This window comes from Crinia signifera, chromosome 8 (assembly GCF_055691185.1).
Source record: "Crinia signifera chromosome 8, ASM5569118v1, whole genome shotgun sequence".
NCBI lineage: Eukaryota > Metazoa > Chordata > Amphibia > Anura > Myobatrachidae > Crinia > Crinia signifera.
Window position 1 is genome coordinate 164,312,562 of NC_139224.1, and position 17,060 is coordinate 164,329,621.

A 17,060-nucleotide genomic window follows, 5' to 3' on the forward strand; every position below is an offset into this window, starting at 1 on the left:
GCCATCTGTCCGTATCCAGGAAGTGTGAAACAGATCATTTTGGTTTCACTTTCTGTTAAGGAGTAATTTGGTCCGTTGAGTGGCCTCTAGTGGTAAGTGGGGGTACTTCACCTCATTTAGGGCCAGATGCACTAAGCTTCAAAAGTGATAAAATGTAGAGAGATAAACAACCAGCCAATCAGATCCTGATGACATTTTGAAAACACAGCCTGTGGCAGGTAGGAGCTGATTGGCTGGCTGTTTCTCACTCTTCATTTTATCATTTTTGAAGCTTAGTGCATCTGGCCCTTAGCCCTTTATATATATATATATATATATATATATATATAGATATATATTAAATTATTAGACACCTCCCCAAACAGAACACCCCTCTCACCTCACACTGGGTCCGCTGGGTGGGGCTGAAATGCTGTGAATCGCGTAATTTTAGCCACTCCCCTAATCTGCGGACCCGCAAATTAATGCGGCTGACTGTCATAGGGGCGGGGCTTGATGACATCAGCCTCGTCCCACCCCCCTTTCACTCCAATCCGGGCTTCTTCCGAGTTATGAAAAGTAGGCAGGTATGAGTTGACATGTTCCAACTTATAATCAATTAAGCCATATTTTATTACACAAATTGCACATGTAATTCTGTTGTTTGTTTTGGTAATTGCTTTTACCGAAATAGAATTAGGCTAATTAGTCTGTTTATGTGATTGTATTCTCATGAGCTTTATTAAAGGATTACTTTATGAAGTATCGTCTAAGGAGTCATTCTGAGATTTCAGATAAGCGTTATCATTTTATATTGGTACGGGGGCCACTCTACTCGCAGGTCTCGAACTTTGGTGATTGTACCTTGTGTTCTTTATTGTTTTTCAGATTTTGTATTTGGATCACACGGGACTGGCGGCAAATAAAACTACAAGTCCCAGCATGCCCTGCCAGAGCTTTTGCTATAAGGGAATAATAAACAGCTGTAGAGCCACAGGTTGGAGAGGCCTGCACTAGTCTATCACTATTACAATTAATTTTGGACTTTTTGTTTTACACATTACATTGAAATTAGATTTTATTTTCATTTAGCGACACATTATATTGATTAATTAGATATAGAGCAGTGCTTCCTCCCAGTGTCAGACGCAGCCCTGCTACCTGAACCCCAGACACTAGCTACACAAAGCATTTGCCGCACCAATGTGTGCATGACAAGGAGCCCAACCCTATTTAATTAAAGGCTAGTGCTGCTCCTTGCCTTTATGGGGGGAAGTCAAAAGTGTTGCGCACTGCTGGTAGCCACTAAATGGGGACAGGCAGAGCAATTCAAGTGTCGTAATGTGGAAATCCTAAATAAGTCAAGGCAGTTTTCACTCAGTCACTGGGACTCATGGGGTTTTGATAATATCCACTTCGCAAAATCTAAAACCATAAACCACGGAATCCCGTGCAGACAGTCTAATGCAGGCATGTCCAACCTGCGGCCTTCCAGACGTTGTGAAACTACACATCCCAGCATGCCTTGCCATAGTTTTGCTATTAGGGAATGCTAAAACTATTGCAAGGCATACTGGGATGTGTAGTTTCACAACAACTGGAGGGCCGCAGGTTGGACATGCCTGGTCTAATGCTTCCTCTACTTTGGGGACAGTGTATTGATCCATTACAGTACGTTGATTAAGTGTTCAGTTATCAATACACACGTGTAGATTCCCATTTTTCTTTCTAACCAACACAATAGGCGAAGCATAAGGGCTTTCTGAGTGTTGAATTACCTCAGCATCCAGTAGTGTGTAAAGATGTTGTCCAATATGTTTGAAGTCTGCAGGGGCCAACCGTCTTGACCTTTGATGGAATGGGGTTTCATTCATTCATTACTGTCCTCGACTCCTTCACCTTTTTCCCATTCACAAAGAAAAAAAGACCTGTGTTCTTTTTATTAGTTTCTCACACAAGGTATTTCTTGCTACCTATCCAACGTCACTACCCTAAAAACATTTGATTAAATACTCTATAGAGATACCAGAGTCCATACTCGCTATGCATGTTTCCCTATTCAGGATGTTCTATGCGGTGAGTTGACATGCTCAGAGCTTGTGCCTCCTGGATCAAGTGTCAATGGCAATTGCTTAAAATTTTAAATAAGTGGGCATTAGTGCCAATTGTTACGGTTACAACAGCCTTCTCACCTGGAAACTCGGGCTACAATCATTGGAAACGATCCTCAGGGAACTCAATATTCACTATGATATAACCTAAATAGGGGTATCTGTGTTCACTTAGTCCCCAAAATACCAACCCTTCCAAAGGTCTAAGTGGGACATCAGTGAGATAGCTTTTATACCATTGCTCAAAAATCATAGACACCTGCCATCCACTGTCTATCAATACTGTACATGGGTGACCATTACATTTTGCAACTACCTGTAGGACAGGTCCTATCATGCCATCGGGGATGGAATGTTTTTGCTGAATATTCCCCACTGAATTGATATAAAAAATTAGGGAGACTAGTTTGATTACCTGGTCCTCTGGAGGAGTCGCCAGTTCAGCAATGGCTACCACCTCCTTCGGTTTAGTGTGATGTTTGTTTCCCCTAGTGGCTATTAATGCCTCCTTTTTGGTAATGTATTGTATTAACTCAGTTAAGTGGGACTCCTGGGGAATGTAGCAGTACAACTCAGACTTTGAGCCACTGGACCAGAGGTCAAAGCCCCCAAATCACTTGTTTTACATGGCTGCTATTTATCTCCTCTTGGGGGAACCCTCCTCTATCTACAATCATGTGAACTAAACAATCTTATCTATATACATACTAGGACAATTTTGCTTTTGGGTCCTGAAAGGTGTGATTAAACCAGGCAATCAAATCACCTACATCCTCTAGTGTTCTGTATGTATATTGTAAAGCTTTGAAATATCTGGCTACTATAGCATCCCGATTCCATTTCCGGGTAGCCTGGATTACTCCCATTGTGGTTCCCTTTTAACTTTCTACAATCCTATTTTTTTATATATATGTTTTCAGAACTCCTCTGACTGGTGAATCACAGCCTCTATCCAGGCTTTATATGGTTCCTCCCCCACAGGTACCGGAAGGATCCCAAAGGATATCCTCAATCTCCGATAACTCCCTTCGTAATACCATCACTCTAGCTCACGGGTGTCAAACACAAGGCCCGCGGGCCAAATGCGGCCCGCCAGACCTCGTCATGTGGCCCGCGTGAGGAGATAGCACGCAGGGGCAGTGTGTCCCAGCTCCTGCCTAGGCCACCTCCTCTCACCCACCCCCCACCCCGCACGCACTCGCTCGCTCTGTGGGGTTGGTTACTGGGACGTCATGCAGCTGGCGATCCGTGCTGGACTGCTGGTAGTAGCGGTAACCGTGTGTGCGAGGCGGCTGACTGAAATAGGTTAGTAATGTATAGCTCGGGCTGGCCGCTGTACGTGGGGATCTCTGTCACTGAGGGTGACATTTACGCACCAGGTCATGCTCTCCTCTAGTCACTGCGTGTCCATCTTGCTAGCCCACATTAAAATGTCTTTCCCAAAATGGTGTCACCTCCTCTAGCATCCCTAAGGCACCTTCTGTCCCTGTCTACCACTGAATCCTGCACCTCAATATAATTAGTACTGGATGTGGAATTACATTTCTGCAGCATAGCTCTGTGTTTAATGGCCCACCATTTTTGTTATCGCATTATTGTTATATGCATGTCCTGTTTCATACTGCTTTAAATTACACCTTGTACAAGTTTTCTGTCATTTGTACTTTTTGGGGGACCGGCCCTTTGAGGGTGACCAAACTGCTGATGCGGCCCCCAATGAATTTGAGTTTGACACCCCTGCTCTAGCTGATGTACTACTTTGTCAACTTTGACTTCTAACTGATTCCCTAATCTTTCTTCAATACTCTGGGACGGCCTTTCTCCCATTTCTGCTGAGGGAAGTCCACTAGACTGAGAGGAGATGTCACTTACAGTCATAGGCTTAGCCGCTTCTGCACTAGAATATTTCTCAGGCCAAATTATTCTTCCCCTTCTATCGGGATTTGATGTTACTGCCACCACTGCAGGGAGCAAAGAAGCATCAAGATCATGGCTAGTGGAAATGAATATAGCATGCACTTCTCCATGATCTCCCTTGTTTCTTCTCAACAATTTTCAGTCATCACAACTCCACCAGTGGTGTTGGTAATGTCCTCACAAAATGCAAAACTCATTATAGTGACGATTCCATTTTGTGTACACATTCGATAACTTCTCCTCGTGAAATCTGAGCCATACTGGCTACAGTATATTATATAAACCTGAAGTTGTATTAAGGACCTCAAGTGGTGCCTCCAAATTTAACCCCCCCTTGAGGGTGGTATGGATCACTTTGATGTGTAACAGTGCCTCCACTATAATCATATGTAATAACATATTTACACATGAAATGCAAACTTATACCCCTATATGGGAGTACCACACGTTATATTCTGGACATGTCACACCATAAACAAGAGATATACGTCTTGAACTACCCCCTACTTTAAGGTAATACATATTTTAGAATATAGGTGCTGGTAAACATTATGTTGATCTTAGATGGAAAAATTAACTGGCATATTGCATAGTATTCCAGAAGGATTTTCAAGGTTGAGTTAAGATGTGCTCTTTTGCAAAAGTCCTGACAATTGTCATAGCATTTTGGATAGGTCTTACGATTTTTGAATCGGTCTAGATTTGTATCAAATACGAACGAAAAAAGTGACAAGGAATTTCGAAATCAATTTTTCCATTATTTTTACTTCAAAGTAGTAAAAAAGGTTTCATTCAAAAAGTATTTTTTTTTATATATTTTTTTACAGGTATACCCCAACAAGAGACCGAGTTATAGATAATTCAAGAATGTAGTCTACCTATTTAATATCCAATTAATGTGACTAAAAAGATGTTACCTGAATTTAATAGACAAAACCAAGGTAAACGGTAGAGAAAGATAATGTTTTAATAAGTAATCATAAATTAATTATGGTGTTAATTAAATTTGGTGGAAATTAAATGTTAGTATTTCACCAGAACTTCCACCAACACCTAATTGAATTAACAACATAAATAATTTATAGTTAGTTATTTCAAAATTATCCAATTTTATTCTGACGGCAACTGAATATTTATTTTCACTCTTAATAATTTGCTAAATAGCCTTAATTTTTTTAAACATATTTTGCTTTCATTAAATTTTCTTGAAAAAGGTTTATCATTTTACCATGCATTCTCTAACTTAAATTCCTGCATCTTTAGATCAAACACAAGGACAAGTTCCTTGAACACCTTTCGATAATATCAACCAAATTGCCAGATTTAGAGATACTCATCAGGAAAGGCATAGGAAGAGACTTGAGGGCAGCATGGTATTCTTTTGATGTGCAGTCTTCCTTCTTCAACAGGATCCTCTTCAGCAATTTTTACTGATAATCAGAAGGAGAGACAACCCAGGGGAATAAAGCTGGGTACACATATGTACAATTTCATTTTTCTTGCGACCGTTCGATCGACCGAATACACGTTCGGCCGTCCGAAACATACGACCGATCTGCGCGTACACATATGTACAATTTTACTGGCGACGTCCGATGTACTCCCGTCCAAACAATCGCAAGAAAAAGATTGTACCACCGTACACACTCTCCCGTTCTGGCTATTCGCACGATAAAAATGTACACAACATTATCATAATGGGCTGGATTAAAAGAGCATACCAAAACGAGGCGTGATCACGGAACAAAGAATCGTTCGTGTAGTACAGTGAATAGAGCCGTGACTATTCAGATCATTGCTAGCTGTACTGGATATACGTACGTACGTTCGTTCGTCTATCGGTGCATTCGGGCCTTTTTAATTATGAGCTTGAGGAGAAGGAAGGCTCGTGCGTGCATTTTGGCTGCTATGGCCATTAGATTGCGGGCTATTAAAAAAAGAAAAAGGACCAAGAATCGGAGCTGCTGGACCAGAGACTGGCTTCTGAGGAGAGACACCTTCTCCCACATGCCATTGCTACAGGAGATACGGGAGAACAATCCTGATGATTTCAGGAATTATCTCCGTATGGATGACGCTACCTTCATGGAGCTGCTGACACTGGTTACCCCTTTAATAGAGAGAGAGGACACCTATTTCAGGAGGCCTATTTCTGCAGAGCAGAGACTGGTGGCAACGCTGCGTTACCTGGCAACAGGCAGGACCCTTGCCGACCTGAGATTCACCACCGCAATATCATCTCAAGCGCTGGGGTTGATAATACCAGACACCTGTGATGCCATCGTCCAAGTTCTACAGGACAAATACATGAAGGTAAATATGGAAATTACATACATGTCCCCCATATGTATAGCTGTGCACATACCTGTACCCTATATGTATATCTTTACAATGCCTTTTAATGTAATCTTTTACACCAGTGGGTGGGGGGTCATTTTGATAAGGCGGGTAATAGCTTTGAGGCTGCAATGGGGGAGGGCTGATGGGTCTAAAATCAACCCAACAGATTATTAATACGCATATACTTTTATATTGCAGTTTCCATCGACCAAGGAGGAGTGGCAAAATATTGCACGTGATTTCCGTGATCTTTGGAATTTCCCTAATTGTGGTGGAGCTATCGATGGCAAACACGTCAGAATCATGCCCCCTGCAAAGAGTGGCTCTTTTTATTATAACTATAAGGGGTTCTTCAGCATTGTTCTAATGGCCATCGCTAATGCTCGATACGAGTTTGTATTTGTGGACATTGGGAAAAATGGTAGAGTTTCAGATGGAGGAGCCCTGGAGTATACCTTTTTCCACGACCAACTGAAAAAAAATGAACTGAATCTGCCAGAGCGGACTGAAAATGAGCACGGTTTGAACTTTGTTTTTGTGGCGGATGAGGCCTTTGCATTGCACCCTAATGTCCTTAAACCCTACCCACAAAGGGCACTGAACAGGGAACGGCGCATTTTTAACTATCGCCTGTCACGTGCCAGGCGAGTGGTTGAAAATGCGTTTGGGATTCTGAGTAATAAATTCAGAATTTTTCACAGTGCCATCAATCTGCGCCTAGATAAGATTGACAAAGTGGTGCTGGCCTGCTGTGTGCTGCACAACTACATGCGCAGAAAAGCGGTGCACACACAACAACTGGGGGCTACAGTGGACGACAGCCAAGTTGTTGACGAGCCTATTGGTCTGACAGCTTTGGCAAATAATTTAAACACCAGAAATGCATCAACGCAAGCAAAGTTGTCAAGAGACGAGTACTTGGATTATTTCAATGGTGTTGGGGCTGTGGAGTGGCAGAATGACATGATTGCTTAAAAATGTACGTTTTTGTCATTGTAAATATATTGTTTTTTGGTGTGTACTAATCAATATTTTGCCAATAAAATTTGTATACTCACAGTTCCGCACAAGTTGTCCTCTGCGTCTTATTGCAGCAAGGAGGGGGAGGTGGAGGCCGAATCACGGCAAGTGAGTGGTAGTACTCAGGTGCCAGGCATTCCTGGAGGGCACAATGCCACGGCACCTGGAGTGCAGACTGTACCCAGTACTGGTGTTTATGTACTAGAAAGTAGTTGATCCACCACACCTATTTCTATGCCAATTTCTCCTGGTACTTTTGTACAGTCTCCAGGAGCAATACATGAAGGTAAATATTGAAACAACATGCATGTACCCCATATGTATATCTGTGCCCTATAGTCACCCTGCATGGTAAATGATATTTTCACACGGACACCAACTAGATTACCGAATTTTTAATTTTTATATAAATTATTAACTTATAAACTTATAAAAAATATAACATAAATAACAAGTAAATAAATAATAAAGAAATACTTAAACATAAAAATATTTAAAACAATAATGCACTTAAATAAACTATATAAAATATTTACATATGGTGGTAAACTTGTCCCACCCCATAATCCCCTGTATCCATCGGTGGTTGGGAGGGAGATGGACTTTCCAATAAACTCTGGAAGGGGCCACCAGGTGGACCTGGTGGGAGCGTATTAGCCAACGTTGCCGGTTGGTGCTGCCTTTGCCCAGTTGGTGGCTGTAAATGTTGATACTGGGGATATTGCACCGGGTGAAATACCGCTTGTTGGGGTATAGGAGCTGGGCTGATGGGTTGAAATTCAACCCTAGGCAGAGGGGTCTCATCGGTGAGACGTGTGTGCCGGGACAGAGTCCCCACACGGGCCCGGTACAGCGTCTCATAAAATATGCGCTCTACCTCCACCCTTGTAGCCGGGTCCAACTTTCGCAAATTGTCAGCTAATACACTCCCCACCCGGTCCGCATCATCCGCATCCATGCTCATCAATCTGTTGGCAGACTCCAGGATCTTGGTGGTTGCCACGTCCGCAGCATCTGGAGTCTGCCTCGGCCTTTTGCGTCCTCTTCGTGATGGCGCTTCTGCTGGAGGTTGAGCGCTTGTTTGAGGTTCAGCAGCGCTGGTCGTGACGGTTGGTGTGGGGGTGGAGCAGAGGGTCGGTGAAGGCAGCTGTGATGCCACCTCCAGCGATGCCGAAGATTCCTCCTCAAATAGCGATGGCTGTAACAAAACAAGATGATGTATCACTATCGATTTTTAACACTTCCATATATTTTTATATCTACGCAGAAGAACGCAGCCCACACACCACCATGTTGCTGCCATGGATGAAAGTGAGCTAGTTGAAGAGGCGTTATGACTGGCATCTCTGGAAACTAATTATTTAGATACCAGACATACCAAATACTAATTTAAACACCAGAAATGCATCTATGCGAGCTAAATTAACAGGGATGTATACATGCAGTATTTTATTGGTGTTGGCGCTGTGGATTGGCAGAATGATATTATTTCGTTAATTTTAGACAACAAAAAAATATTACAATAATCCGCGCCAGAAAGACTACAACAGTGTAGATACCAGGGATTACCAATGGCAACCAAAAGTTCCAAATACAAAAATATTCCAAATACTGAGAAGAACCAGAATTAGGGCCACAGAGAAGGTCAAATTGACGATGTATAACCAAAAGGGTGGGGTATCGCCCCCTGCAACTGACCTCTCTGTTGTGCCCAACAGAGAGGTCAGCTGCAGGGGGCGATACCCCCCCTTTTAATTTTACATGTTCACAATTTTTATACTGTACTTGCTGTTATATTTATCTGGTTTGAAAAATTTTTTTTAAAAAAAATCCGTCTACTTACTGTGCCGCAAAGGGTGTCATCAGAAACCTCTTGGTTGCACGCGGAGGTGGAGGGGGCAGGCTGGTTCCTTGAAGTGTTGCCCACCGAATCCCTGGGCAGCTCCTGGTCCACCGTGAAGGCCAGCAGGTCGTAGTACCACAGCCTGGGCACATAGACTTGGTCTGCCCCTGCCCCAGACCGCTTTGAGGACTCAACCTTATTCAGTTCTTTTTTAAAGACGGTCCTCATATTGGCAATCCGAGTCCGGACCCACTCTACATTGGCTGTGGGGTAGTAGGTCTGGCTCACCCTCACCAGCTCCTCCAGAGCAGATAGCCTCTTCTGCCGATTGGAATGGTCTCTGGATTTTGTGTTCCAGAGACAATTTTGATCCCTGTAGGCCTCAATGAAGTCCTTCATGAACTCGACATTTTTTTCTGCCATGGTTGAATTTCTGTTCCAAAAAATTAAATAAAAAGGCATATTATTTTCTTGATACACAAAGCACACCATAAACCATTTAATGTACAGGTGTTCAGTCTGTGGGCCACTAGATATACTGTAGCTATAGTACAGGAGTTGAAACTCTGTGGGACATAGGATACACGGTCACTACAAGCCCCAGCATACCCATGGCCCACAGATTGAAGTCCCTGTCATAGAAAACTACACATTTTGTTTTAATACTCACCGAAATAAATGTCGATACAGTCCGGAAAATTCGCTGCGCTGCTCCGATCAATCCAACAGCAACGACGGAATATTCTTTCGTGCTGAACGTGGCTTGAAACACAGTGATTGGATGAGCACACGAATCTCCGCCCCACTCACGTGCTTCGCGTCACACAGACACGGGACATCGAGGAGCCATGTCGGAGGGTCTGGCGCCACCGCATATGGGGGAGGCCAGTACAGAACCTACAGAACCTTTGTTTTCCAATTCAGCACTGATAACAACAGATAAAGAAATCGCTGACAACAAGGAGAAAAAAGTGACGCGCGCATCCGCCATGTCATCTGCAGAGGTGGAACTGATGGTCAAAATGCTGGATAGAAGGGACTACGATTGTTCGAGAAAAACATACCCCAAGACAAATTATAGAAAAGAAATTATTATGCAGCGTGTATGCAAGGAGATAAAGGAGAAGTTTGGGAAAAGAAGGTCCAAATACCAGCTCCAAAAACGGTGGTCGGACCTGAAGCACAAGGAGCAGGCCAAGCTCAAGAAAATTCGTGGAATTATTAAAAGAAGTGAGTCCAATGCCCTAGGTAGCTTTATTAATATACTGTCATGATCCATTACATTTTGTGTGTTTTGCTGACATGTTGCTTGTTTTTACTCAGAGGAAATCCATCCCAGGAGAAGACATGAGGAAGGCAGAGACAGGGCCTCCAACCTAAAAATAAAGAAGGAGAGTACAACAGGCAGGGGCGAATTTATGTGTCAGGCCGCCCCTAGGCACAACATTTTTGGCTGCCCCCCCGCCCCCCCCCCCCCATATGTATGTATACATGTATGTATATGTGCACCCGCGTTGTATGTATGTATGTATATGTATATATGTATGTATGTATGTATGTATGTGTATATATATATATATATATAAATATATATATATATACATATATACATACACAGCATAATAGAAAACAAATTACTCAGTCACCAACAACATACGTTGGAAACACACAATAAATAGCTCTGGTACACACCTAAGCACACACTTTTTTTAACATGCCAATTTATTAGCACTTACTGTTTAATTGAAGGTATGCAAATTCAAACAGATAAAGTGCTCCAGATACATTCCGTGCAGCATGAAGAGAGGAGGGAGGGCTCGTAACCTGAGTGCTCACAGCTCAGTGCAGGGAGACGGAGACGGAGTTTTAGCTTGTCAGCGTGTGAGCAGGGAAGACATACTGGCCCTTATTCTGGTTGGTGCGGCCAGAGCCGCACACGGTGCTCTGGCCGCACAAACCAATCCCCGCCCACGAGACGGATCGCCACGGCCGTCCGTACACGGACGGCTGGCGATCCGCATAAAAATGGTGGAGGCGTACGCCTCCACCATGGTGGGAGCTGCCCCCTGCATTCGATGGTCGTCGACCATCGAAGGCAGGTCCGCACGCCCCAGCAGCTCCCGCAAGCTGAGACCACACGGACAATCGTCCGTGTGCTAGCTTGTATGGGGGCTGAGAGCTGACATCCGGCGACGTCAGCTTTCCGCCCCCATGAGTTGCGTCATACCCTCATTACCATGCATACGCCCCGCGTTTGCATGGGAACGCCCATGAAACGCGGGGCGTACACATAGGGAAATGAGGGTATGAAGCCCCTCACGCCCCTATACGCCCCCTTTGCGGCGGACGAAATACGTCTGCGGCGAAGGGGGCTGCACATGCGCAGATTGACCTCTGCGCATGTGCAGAATAAAAACATCGGCGGTACGGCCGCACGCGGGCCGTACCGTCCGAATTAGAATAAGGGCCACTGCCTGCCCTGCATGCACGGAAGGAGGGAGGGACGGGTCACAGTAACTTCAGGCTGCAGTGCCGATGCTGCTGCCCAGAGTGGGACAGTACAGCGGCAGCCGACGGACAGCAGCAGCAGTGCTGCTGAACACAGGCATAGCTGTGAGGAGGATGCAGGGAGGCTAGAGAGCTCCTCCTTGCACTGCGGAGCGGCGGCAAGCGACCGCTCTGTAAAGTGTGTGACTGGGTGACAGCAGGTGCCTGCCAGCTGCCGCCCATAACAGGTGCCGCCCCTAGGCCCGTGCCTCACGGGCCTAGTGACAAATCCGGCCCTGACAACAGGTAAGGTTTTGTACCAGCACACCAACAGAACAACACATGTTTTATACACACAACAAGGGGTAGTAATATGTCACTTTACCTTGTCACTATAGATGATATCCAGGCTGCGCAGCCGATGGAAGGGACCGCAGAGGGCCACCAAGTGATTGCGATCACCAGCAGTGTAGATGGTGAGTGTATACTGCAAATCATCTTTATGGGATAGTGACGTATCATTTGTGGAAAGGTAAACCTTTCTTTATCTGTACTTATTATAGATATCATCGAGATTTCAGATGTCAGTGCAGAGGGGGAGAAGAACACACCATCACCTGACACGTCCAGCGACGAAAGCACAATGCAAGAAAACATGACACAAGTCCATAAATGTCTACAAGAACTAAGCGGAAAAGTCCATACCGTAGCCCAAAAAATTTCAAAAATCCAAAAAGGCGTAGCAGTAGTACACTCTTTATATGAGAAAATTTACAACGGTTTGCATTGTAAAGTCAAAAAATAGTTTGTGTACTTTATTTAACTTTTTTTCTCCTTCTTGTTTATTTGGAGGCCAGAAGCATGGTGCATGTCGTGGCAAGCAGTCTCACGGCAGCAACGCATCCCATGTGAGCAGGCCGGGATGTTCCCATGTGATGCGTTGCTGCCGTGGGACCGCTTTCCACTACATACACCACCATGTTCAAATGTGTTTTTATGTTTTTTGGGTGGGTGGGCTTTCCTGCTAAACCTTCACACGTGGCACTTATGTCATGGCAAGCAGTCCCACGGCAGCAATGCATCACATGTGAGCAGGCCGGGATGTTCCCATGTGATGCGTTGCTGCCGTGGGACCGCTTTCCACTACATACACCACCATGTTCAAATGTGTTTTTATGTTTTTGGGGTGGGTGGCCTTTCCTGCTAAACCTTCACACGTGGCACTTATGTCATGGCAAGCAGTCCCACGGCAGCAACGCATCACATGTGAGCAGGCCGGGATGTTCCCATGTGATGCGTTGCTGCCGTGGGACCGCTTTCCACTACATACACCACCATGTTCAAATGTGTTTTTATGTTTTTTGGGTGGGTGGGCTTTCCTGCTAAACCTTCACACGTGGCACTTATGTCATGGCAAGCAGTCCCACGGCAGCAACGCATCACATGTGAGCAGGCCGGGATGTTCCCATGTGATGCGTTGCTGCCGTGGGACCGCTTTCCACTACATACACCACCATGTTCAAATGTGTTTTTATGTTTTTTGGGTGGGTGGGCTTTCCTGCTAAACCTTCACACGTGGCACTTATGTCATGGCAAGCAGTCCCACGGCAGCAATGCATCACATGTGAGCAGGCCGGGATGTTCCCATGTGATGCGTTGCTGCCGTGGGACCGCTTTCCACTACATACACCACCATGTTCAAATGTGTTTTTATGTTTTTTGGGTGGGTGGGCTTTCCTGCTAAACCTTCACGCAAGCACCTGTATGTGATACTCTGTTCAGGTCCGACCACCCAAATAAACAAAGTGTTCACAGTATTTTTTGTCAGTATTTCTTAATAAATGTTAAGTGTTTATGCAGAACAATGAACATCACATATCTATCTATCTATCTATCTATCTATCTATCTATCTATCTACTTCTATAACTATATCTGTCAGGAATGCACACACAACGATTATTTATTTCAAAAGGAATGCACACACAACGAATATTCTTTAACAGCATGGCGCGGAAAGTACGGGGGAGAAGACTTCCTGTTGTTTACATGCTGCGCTGATGGAGGGATGACGCAGCTAGTCAACACCCACATGGGCGTGCTGCTTTTGGGAGGAATGATCGCAGGAACGGGCTGCATATCGATCGAACGTGCGTACACATGTCACTTTTCTTTCGATATGGAGCCGTCCTGTCGGAAGAATATTAAGCAGCAAAGAACCTGCGACCGACCGACCGTGGACGGCCAAGAGCGTTTTTGGCCGTTTATCGATCGCAACGAAGGGATCGGGACAGCGTACACATATATACAATCGAACGGCCGTTCGTCCGCAGATCGGAAGAACGGCCCGACGATTGTACATATGTGTACCCAGCTTAAGGACACTTAGAGTGTGAATATAAACAAATATTTAGATTTTCAGATGGAACAATAAGGAATGTGGTGATACAATTTATGAATTTTCACCCCTTTAGGGGTAAGAGAAGAAAAATGAGTTCTGTATTTGAATTATTAGGAATAAGAACATTCACCCAAAGCCACAATAGAATTGAATTGGTTCAGCCTTTATAAGTATAGGAGAATAAAAGAGGTTGCGAGTTTAAATAACATCAGCGACTAAGAGTTTGAATTGGTTGGAAAATGTTTTGTCAACAAAACTTACCGATACAATTCTGAATGCACAGCCTGGCACTGTATTTTATTTTTTCCTGTTAGTGATCAGTGTGTTTTATTTTTTTCATGGTGAAGGACAATGTGTTTTATTACTACCTATTGGTAGCCAGTGTGTTTCCATTTTTTTTTCAGGAGCCCGTGTGCTTTATTTTTTTTTCCTGTTGGGGCCAGTATGTTTTATTTAATCCTGTCGGGGGGGCAGTGTGCTTTAATTTTTCCTGTTGGTGGTCAGTGGCAGGTATTCAATGCTGTGGGCGAGCAGCGACAGCGAGCAGAGCTTCCTGCTCGCTGTCACCACTCACCCTGTCAGTATTCAACGCAGCCCCCTTATACGCCAATTTCCCCTCGCTCCATGTCCTACCTCCCAACTTTTGAAGTCTAGCATGCGGGACGCTGTTGCCGCGCGCCGGAGGCACGGCGTAATTTTCGGGGGGTGTGGCCTAATTTGGGGGCGTGGCCTATACTCACGGCTCTTCCGCGAGGCCACGCCCCCATTTTGCCGCTATGGGGGCATGACCCAGAGGCTCTGGGTCATGCGGTGTGGGGGGGGGCTGTTGGGAGTCCCCCCTGTCAGCTGCTAAGCAGCGGGGAATAAACGCTGTGCGCATGCGCACAGCCTCTAGCCATGCCCCCAGCCAGGGGGCTGGGGGCATGGCTAGAGGCTGTGCGCATGCGCACAGCGTTTATTCCCCGCTGCTTAGCAGCTGACAGGGGGGACTCCCAACAGCCCCCCCACACCGCGGGACACTGCCGCCCGCGGGTGGGACAGCCCCTGACAATCGGGACTGTCCCGATAAAACGGGACTGTTGGGAGGTATGCCATGTTTTGAGCGAGGGGGAATTGGCGTATGCGGCTCCAGAAGCAGCGAGACTCGCGGCTAAATACAGCAAGTTTTCTGCATTAGCCGCGGGTCTCGCTGTTTTGGGGAATTCTCGCCGTCCTGCGACGATGAGGATTTCCCCAGAATGTTGAATAGAGCGAGCGGCCGGCGCGGGGGTTAAACAGCGAGGATCGCTGGTTTTCTGCAATCCTCGCTGTTTAACCCCCTTGTCGGCCTCATTGAATACCTGCCAGTGTGTTTTAATTTTTTCATGGTGAAGGACAATGTGTTTTATTATTACCTGTTGGTGGCCAGTGAGTTTTCTTTTATTTTTCTTTATTTTGTCAGGGGCCAATGTGTTTATTTTTTTTCCTGTCGGGGGTCAGTGTGCTTTATTTTTTCCTGTCAGTTGCCACTATGTTTTATTAATACCAGTCAGTGGCCAGCGTGTTTTATTTTTTTTAAATACTTAAGTTTTGTGGACTATATGAAATCTGCTAAATTGATGAAGGAAAACATCGAAACGAACATTCAATACTGTATTAATATCCAGGGCCGGTGCAAGGCACCAGAGCGCCCCAGGCAAGTCGGGGTGGGGGCGCCCCGGTGTCTGCCACCCGGGTACCTGTCCAGCGGCGCTGTAAAGCTGGCGGCGGCGGCAGCGGGGGGTCCCTGCAGTCAATAAGAAATAACGAGCGATATCCGCCGGGCTATGCGGAAGCGCTTCTGTTTGGAAACACTGGCCGCACGCCGCACGGTGATTGGCTGAATCTCAGCCAATCAGCGTGCGGCCAGTGTTTCCAAAACAGAAGCGCTTCCGCATAGCCCGGCGGATATCGCTCGTTATTTCTTATTGACTGCAGGGACACCCGCTGCCGCCGCCAGCTTTTAAGCTGCAGGACAGGTACCCGGGCGGCAAGGGGGGGCCAAATACCGCCCTCCAGTGGCCGGCGCCCTAGGCAAATGCCTAGATTTGCCTAGTGGTGGCGCCGGCCCTGTTAATATCCAAAGAAGAGCCCGTTTATGTTTTTATATTGCATTTCATATTTGTATGTAAATTCATATGTAAAACTTACAGGATAACTTTATTATTTGAAGTAATTTTGCTCTAAAACAGCAGATGGAACATACAAAGACCCTCAAAACATCGGTCGCCATGGTGGTTCTGTCAAAATTACTTGTTACTTCTGGTTCTGGGTACATCCAGACGGAATGCATGGTGACACGAAAAACACCAACGTCATCTCAGTTCCGGCGGAAGTATAAAGTAGGAAGTACTGTCACAGGTGCGTTATTTGTGCCAATTATCTTGCTAATTGATTGTTCTATAAGAATCCCCACTGCCAAATGAAAAACCAAGCTTCTGACAAAGGACTTGTGAGTCTGTAATGCATTTAGCTGGTGTGCCTTTGGCAGGAGAAAAATGCTGATGTTGATGCCGTGAATCGTGATCTGTCTGATATCTTCTACCTACATGCTCCTGGTTCATACCTTTAAGGTTCCAGAGCTTTGGAGTGATCCCAGGACCGGTGTGGTGGGGGCCAATCACAGATGTAACCCACCTTTATCACCGCAGTGTGATGATGTGCTTGTTTTATGTTTATCCATGTGAGTGGAGTCCCGCAAGGTTCAATATTGGGACTGTTAAAGTCGAGTTGCATACACGCCATTTTAGGATAGTATGGCCGCCATTTTGGTTCGCAGAGTTGCGCAAATAAAGTTTCCATACCGGAGTCTGTGTGACAAAGTGGACCAGAAGCGTAGCCATACTATTACACATAAATTCATAAGAACATACTGACACTAAATAAAGTATAGTTAAAGGTCTAGAACGCCACACATAGCTTAGTTAGCATTGCATACATCCGTCT